This window comes from Nomascus leucogenys, chromosome 9 (assembly GCF_006542625.1).
Source record: "Nomascus leucogenys isolate Asia chromosome 9, Asia_NLE_v1, whole genome shotgun sequence".
Taxonomy (NCBI): domain Eukaryota; kingdom Metazoa; phylum Chordata; class Mammalia; order Primates; family Hylobatidae; genus Nomascus; species Nomascus leucogenys.
This window is the reverse complement of record NC_044389.1, coordinates 47,847,645-47,856,163: the sequence shown is the minus strand read 5'-3', so window position 1 is coordinate 47,856,163 and position 8,519 is coordinate 47,847,645. Positions and strand designations below refer to the sequence as shown.

Below are 8,519 nucleotides of genomic sequence, written 5' to 3'. Positions count from 1 at the left end.
CTCTTCCTCTAATTCTTCCCCGAGTGGCAAGGTGGGTTATCAGGAGGGAGAAAGAGCAGGGTGGGTGGGTGGGTTGAGGGGAAGGGACATGGGATGCATCCGTGGGATTTCACAGATGCTGGCAGGACATAGGATGGAGCGGGGCAGTAGTCAAGGCAAGAGCTGTGGCTGTGTAGAAAGATCAGTGATCAGGACACTCATCAAGGCATTGTTCATGACCTGATCACACCGAAGACTGCCCCGATGTTTTCATTTGTAGGGTATTTGTGATGTAATTCAGGGGTAAAAGCAAATTTTAAAACAATAGGACACTGTATTTCACTCATAGAAATAAACACACACACACATATAACACCTACACACACATATAACACCTACACTCACATGACTGGACGGATATTTATTAAAACAAAAAGGGACGTGGTGGGACTAGAGATGTTTGCTAATTTTCCTTTTAGCTTACCTGTATTTTCCAGAGTTTTCACCAGTGAGCTCATACTCATTAGCAATAATGTGGAGGGGGTCACAGATTTCCCTCACAACTGTTGGACATACAGAAAAGAGGGAGTTTCCTTATTTGAACTGTAACTAACCCATTCTTCTTTACAATCCCCACTTGTTAGAGGAGAAACATTAACTTTTCATCCTATCTACTTTAAAATATAGCTCAATCCAGTACACAAAAAAGTCCATCTAGAATATGTACTGTCCGGTTTCACAGCCACTAATGCCTCTTTAATTTTAAATGTGAACACTTAAAATTCAATTCCCCACTTATCCTATTTGACTTCCCTTTTATTTCTTAAAATAATTATCAAAAAAAAAAATGAGGTTTATTTTCACTGCTCTTTACTCAGAAATAGTTTAACTCTCTTCCTAGATGTCCCTAGAAGTCAAATAATTAGAAGTTGATTTTTAACTTGTATGTGTTCTATGATTTTTAAAATGTAAAAATAGATATACAAGGGATATGTATATTGTGACTTGTATATTGTATATTGTGACATTGTATACAATGTATATTGTAAATTGTGACTCAGAGAATATACAAATTACTTTGTGTTAGCATGTAAGGATTAGGAGGGGTACTGTTTTTCTATTTTAAATTCTCTTTTAATGTCATATTATTTTTACAATTAAAATGTTTAAAATAAAAAATAATAATAATTCTTATCACTGGGTACAAGTCTAGCGTTTCATAGCTACACACTACTCATGGCTACATATTATATATTCAGATCGCTTTTATCATCCCAGAATGCCCTATTGGATACAGCTGCTCCAAACAGTGCTGGATCTCAGATTTCTCCGCCATCACCCCTGGCTGGCTAGGACTGGACAAGGTCTGGATGTGTGGAGAATGAGTGTAGCTCCCCTTCCTCCCTTCCTTCTGGCTTTGGCGGGCAGGAACCCTGTGGTCTGGTGCTGGTCTTTAGTGAGGCCAGGTGCCTCGACCTTGGAGCCCTTCAGTGGTCTTTGCTACCACACAAATATCCCTGCCTCAATTTCCTGACTTCAGGGGTCTTACAGAGGCCCAGTCTGTATGTGTCCCATTGACATAGCTCCCTAGTCTCCATAAGAAGGCCTGGGGCTTGCAGAAGGAAGTGAGCCAGGCTTGCTCACCTGACCACCTTCTGGGACCTATGCAATAGTCTAGGCCTGTGGGCTTCTCTGGACTCCCTGTCACCCCAGCCTCAGCATCTCCAGACACTGAGAACTCTATTCCCCCAGAAGCCTACCACAACCACATCTGATCTTACATCTGCATACTACCACATTTTTCCTGAGTCTGATGCATTGAGGGACTCTAAAGAGACTACAATTTTCCCAGGCTGTGCCCAAGAAGTAGGGGCAAGACCCCAACCCTCAGACCCCCTGAGACTTCTCTGGCTGGTGGTGCGCATCTCCTCTTCCAGAAGTTTCAACGCAGTGGGGGACAGGCCCAGGTGCCTGCTTCTCGCCTCTGTCCCTCTCCCTTTTTTTTCTCTTAACTACTTTTCTTCTTCCCATCGCTCCTCAGGGATGAAACAGGATGGGATATTCACTGATTATTCAGTGTCATACGGCAGAGCAACAAGCCTGGTAACCAGGCTTTCTCATCCCTAGTTGAAAAAGCAAGGCCTTTTCCTTTGTGTATTTTAGAGGGAAATCAAGGAATTTTTAAAATTCCTCCTCAAAACAATGGCTGGCTTGGAAGGCCATTGTCTTCCCGCAGAATGCTGTTTTATTTTCAGTGGAGGCGGGGATTATTACTCGCACCTTTGTCTTTGCATTCTATATGTAAGATTTCTAATCTCCACATCCTCCGCTTGTGTTTTCCCACCCCACCCATGCAGGCAGAGGGAAGCCCTGGTCCCACGAAAGCACAAATCATTTCCTCAGAAAGATTAACCAGAAACAGCATATGAGCAAGTTTCAAATCATCACACCCATTACAATAAGGAAGACACAATTTTCATTTTTACATTTTTTATGACAGTTGTTGGCTTAGGCTAATCGAAACTGTCTTTAGAGAAGAGGTATTTCCCAAGGTCACATGTTTTAATATAATTAGCGTGGGATCAAATGGATGTTAAAGAGTTAGCATCCAAAATTACCACACTGGTGCTCGCTTCGGCAGCACATACACTAAAATTGGAACGATACAGAGAAGATTAGCATGGCCCCTGCACAAGGATGACACGCAAATTCGTGAAGCGTTCCATATTTTTAAGAGCTATATACGACAAACCCACAGCCAATATCATACTGAATGGGCAAAAACTGGAAGCATTCCCTCTGAAAACTGGCACAAGACAGGGATGCCCTCTCTCACCGCTCCTATTCAACATAGTGCTAGAAGTTCTGGCCAGAGCAATCAGACAGGAGAAGGAAATAAAGGGTATTCAATTAGGAAAAGAGGAAGTCAAATTGTCCCTCTTTGCAGATGACATGATTGTATATCTAGAAAATCCCATTGTCTCAGCCCAAAATCTCCTTAAGCTGATTAGCAACTTCAGCAAAGTCTCAGGATACAAAATCAATGTACAAAAATCACAAGCATTCTTGTACACCAATCACAGACAAACAGAGAGCCAAATCATGAGTGAACTCCCATTCACAATTGCTTCAAAGAGAATAAAATACCTAGGAATCCAACTTACAAGGGATGTGAAGGACCTCTTCAAGGAGAACTACAAACCACTGCTCAATGAAATAAAAGAGGATACAAACAAATGGAAGAACATTCCATGCTCATGGGTTGGAAGAATCAATATCGTGAAAATGGCCATACTGCCCAAAGTAATTTATAGATTCAATGCCATCCCCATCAAGCTACCAATGACTTTCTTCACAGAATTGGAAAAAACTACTTTAAAGTTCATATGGAACCAAAAAAGAGCCCGCATTGCCAAGTCAATCCTAAGCCAAAAGAACAAAGCTGGAGGCATCACGCTACCTGACTTCAAACTATACTACAAGGCTACAGTAACCAAAACAGCATGGTACTGGTACCACAACAGAGATATAGATCAATGGAACAGAACAGAGCCCTCAGAAATGATGCCGCATATCTACAACTATCTGATCTTTGACAACCTGACAAAAACAAGAAATGGGGAAAGGATTCCCTATTTAATAAATGGTGCTGGGAAAACTGGCTAGCCATATGTAGAAAGCTGAAACTGGATCCCTTCCTTACACCTTATACAAAAATTAATTCAAATGGATTAAAGACTTAAATGTTAGACCTAAAACCATTAAAATCCTACAAGAAAACCTAGGCAATACCATTCAGGACATAGGCGTGGGCAAGGACTTCATGTCTAAAACACCAAAAGCAATGGCAACAAAAGCCAAAATTGACAAATGGGATCTAATTAAACTAAAGAGCTTCTGCACAGCAAAAGAAACTACCATTAGAGTGAACAGGCAACCTACAGAATGGGAGAAAATTTTTGCAACCTACTCATCTGACAAAGGGCTAATATCCAGAATCTACAATGAACTCAAACAAATTTACAAGAAAAAAACAAACAACCCCATCAAAAGGTGGGCAAAGGACATGAACAGACACTTCTCAAAAGAAGACATTTATGCAGCCAAAAAACACATGAAGAAATGCTCATCATCACTGGCCATCAGAGAAATGCAAATCAAAACCACAGTGAGATACCATCTCACACCAGTTAGAATGGCCACCATTAAAAAAACAGGAAACAACAGGTGCTGGAGAGGATGTGGAGAAATAGGAACACTTTTACACTGTTGGTGGGACTGTAAACTAGTTCAACCATTGTGGAAGTCAGTGTGGCGATTCCTCAGGGATCTAGAACTAGAAATACCATTTGACCCAGCCATCCCATTACTGGGTATATACCCAAAGGACTATAAATCATGCTGCTATAAAGACACATGCACACGTATGTTTATTGCGGCACTATTCACAATAGCAAAGAGTTGGAACCAACCCAAATGTCCAACAACGATAGACTGGATTAAGGAAATGTGGCACATATACACCATGGAATACTATGCAGCCATAAAAAATGATGAGTTCATGTCCTTTGTAGGGACATGGATGAAACTGGAAAACATCATTCTCAGTAAACTATTGCAAGGACAAAAAACCAAACACTGCATGTTCTCACTCATAGGTGGGAATTGAACAATGAGAACTCATGGACACAGGAAGGGGAACATCACATTCCGGGGACTGTTGTGGGGTGGGGGGAGGGGGGAGGGACAGCATTAGGAGATATACCTAATGCTAAATCACGAGTTAATGGGTGCAGGAAATCAACATGGCACATGGATACATATGTAACAAACCTGCACATTGTGCACATGTACCCTAAAACCTAAAGTATAATTAAAAAAAAAAAAAAAAAAAAAACAAAATTACCACACTGTTGGCCTTGTGACCAAAAAAATCCAAATTCCAAAACACTTTTGGTCCAAACACTTTCAGATAAGGGATACTCAGCCCTTAGTGACTCAGGAAATAACCCATGATAATAATATTACTATACTACTACTTACCAATAACAATGACAACATAAACAGAAGAAGTCTTAAATCAGAGGATAAGAGTAATAGTAATAGCCTAGTTTTTGTTTCTAGGCCCAGGATTATGGCTTAAAATGGACATAAGTAGTACCATTAAGTGGTTTTATTTCATAGAATCTCTAAATGCAGTAGAATCACAGGGATGACAGAAGCCTTAAAGACCACTTCCCCAACTCCCCATGAAACATTCATATGTCCTGACAGCAGTAGCAAGCTCTTCTCCAAACTCTGCTTGAATATCTCCACAGAAGAGAAGCTCACCACTCCCACAGGTGATTTTTTTTTATTTTTTTCCGAGATGGAGTCTCGCTCTGTTGCCCAGGCTGGAGTGCAGTGGCGCAATCTTGGCTCACTGCAAGCTCCACCTCCGGGGTTCACGCCATTCTCCTGCCTCAGCCTCCTGAGTAGCTGGGACTACAGGCACCCGCCACCACGCCCGGCTAATTTTTTGTATTTTTAGTAGAGACGGGGTTTCACTGTGTTAGCCAGGAAGGTCGCGATCTCCTGACCTCATGATCCGCCCGCCTCGGCCTCCCAAAGTGCTGGGATTACAGGTTTGAGCCACTGCGCCCGGCCGGTGATTTTTTTTCTTCTGAGTTCTGATGGTTCTAATTCTCTTCCTTACATTACGTATTACTTTGTCTCACTATAACTTTTTCCCATTTATTCATTTTTTAAAAAGTTGTTCATGACTAATCAAACACAGCAGTTTGTAAAGCATTACAAAGGTTTATAAAGTAAAAATTAAGGTTTCCCCACTACATCCCACCAGATTTTATTCCCCAGAGGTGATCAGATTCTTTATACAATTCATTTTTTGTTTTTTTGTTTTTTGTTTTTTGTTTTTTTGAGACAGAGTCTCGCTGTTTCACCCAGGCTGGAGTGTACTGGCATAATCTCGGCTCACTGCAACCTCCACCTCCTGAGTTCAAGTGAGCATGTCCAGCTAATTTTTGTATTTTTAGTAGAGATGGGGTTTCACCATGTTGGCCAGGCTGGTCTCAAACTCCTGACCTCAAGTGATCCACCCACTTCGGCCTCTCAAAGTGCTGAGATTACAGACGTGAGCCACCACGCCCAACCAGATACTTTACATACTTCTGACAACAGGGCTTGTTTCCTTTAGTATTGCATTGTGGACATAGTTCCATATCCCAGATTGATAGCTCTGAATGGACAGGCTACAATTCATCTAACACATTCCCCATCAGTGGGTCTCCCACTGGCCCCAGTTTGGCCTTCTGGTGTCACTTGGAAGAGTCTTAGTTTTTAAAACATTTAAAGTCAGCTATTATGTCATCACTGAACTTTCTCCAGGCCAAACATCCTGCGTTCCTAAAATCATTTCTCATATGATGTGGTTCTAGATTCCTCCATATATGCTGCACCTTTTCTGGGTCCCCAGACCCCAACAGCAGGCTCCAAGGCAGCAGCTTTGGGCATTGCAGAATGAGAGAAGGCCGTGCCTCAGTTTCTGCCGGAGGACCTAAGGCACTACTCATTTGCTAGGCAGCTGGGTTCCCTCATCATTGGCAGTTGGGTGACCAAATCATTTCTTTTCTAAACCTCAACACTTTTGAGAGTGGGAGGTATACAAGTTGGATGGGACATGGAGAATCCAGGACCTTCCAGGGTGAAATAGGCATTTTTCATGCAAAAGTTGAAGTCAGTTAAAACTTGAAGGGGTTTCTTTTTTACACCAACTGCTTTTAAACCAAGCTCTCAGGTTAGTTTAGCAGCATACTCAATAGAGGCAAAAATGGTCTAATTTGAAGGTAGATTTGGTTTTTGAAAACAGTCAATCTTTATCACATAGAGGAAACATGAGAGACCAACTGCTCTAGCTTCCTTTATGGTGAAGAACAAGACCCAGAGAGGTAAAGGGTCATGGTTTAAGGTAATTCCATTGATTAGTGACATCTTTATTTAAGAGGGGAAAAAATGTATTGAAGATGTAGAACCAAAATTCAAACCAGCACCTATGATGTGCCTGTCACAATGCTAAGGTTTTTAAACATATTTTTATTAAATCAGTATTAATTGAGCACTTACTATATGCAAGCCACTGTGTAATATGCTTGGGAAGAAATCCCTGTCCTCAAACAGTTCACCAATCTATTGACTCATGTAACCTATCAATAAACCAGCAGGGTCAATATTCACATTTCATTTTGGGATACATGTGAATGGATAGGAGGAAGGCACATGCATAAGAAGAAATGGAGACTCAGAAAAGTGAACTTATTTGCCGAAAGTCACAAAACAAGTAAGTGGGAGAGCAGAATTCTGACTCCCTGCCTTACACCAGAAATCACGCCACAGCCTGCTCCGTGCTAGCGTCAAGTTTGGCCTTGGGAAACCCGGGGGAGCCCCAGGATTGCACCTTGATCAGTGCATGGGGTCTATGAGTCACAGCAGAGGTGGTGGTGACCTCTACAAACTCTTGCTACCAATGACTACACCCCTCACACAGGGATTGTCTACTAGTGAGAAAAACCATAGTCTACTTTAGATTCCTTATGTTATTGTAAGTAGGGAAGACCATTACACAAAGACATATTTAACATAACAACAGCCAGGATTTGTAAAGGATCTTTGCAGATTTCTAAGTGCTTTCACATGCCTCATCGCGTTTAATATTTACTACCCTAACAGATGGGCAGCCATCATTTTCCCCTACAGACCAGCTAGCGAGGCTGGAGGGTGAGGCAACCTGCCCAAAATTCCAGAAATCGTGGACAAGAGCCAGTATACCAAACCCAGACCTTTTTCTCTATTGTAATTAATTAACTATCTCCAGCTATTTCATTAGCAACACAATATGGAAGGTCCTTATAGAGGGACAGCATGGAATACCCTCATGTTATTGGTTGATTGTGGTTTATGGAAGTAATGCTATTCCTTCTTAAGATGCCTTCAGGATCATTTCAACTGTAAGGGCATATTCAATCCTCCCATCCCAGGCTGAGTCGTCATCAGAGCGAACAAGCAGCCTGGCTCAAATTTCCTTCCTTGGTGTTTTCTTATCTGTCTCCCACCAATGGCTTACCCTGTATGGGTGAGTGGGGTCAGGAAGTGGCATACAGTCTCTGTTTTTATTCTCTGTTTAGAAATTTTCTAATTATAGGTCACACCAAGAGTTTCCATTCCTCCCCCAACAACCCCCCATGACTCTTGACCTTGTTTATGTAACTTAATAAGCAAAGACCCAAGGCTTTTTTTTTTTTAAGACTTAAACCATGAAGCTTTTAATGAGGAATCAAACTCATTCCCTTATCTTTGTGGCTAGTAAATAGCTGCCTGTTATCTCTTCTTAGTGTGTAGCTGAACTTACGATCTCCTTTCTGGTCAGGGGTTTTATAGTCTGATTACGCCTTAGGCTTCCTGTGCAAGCCATCAGAAGAAGGACTATTCACACACACACGCTACAAAAAAAGGAGATTTAAGGTAAAGTCCTTTAAAACTCCAGC

The 8,519-nt window shown here is 41.6% G+C and overlaps 1 non-coding gene across 1 annotated transcript; it reads left to right on the top strand.

Moving 5' to 3' along the window:
* The first annotated feature begins 2,604 nt into the window (after positions 1 to 2,604).
* On the top strand, positions 2,605 to 2,711 carry LOC115836862. The gene has a single exon (XR_004031854.1). It is a non-coding gene; the product is annotated as a U6 spliceosomal RNA (small nuclear RNA).
* Positions 2,712 to 8,519: the final 5,808 nt, after the last annotated feature.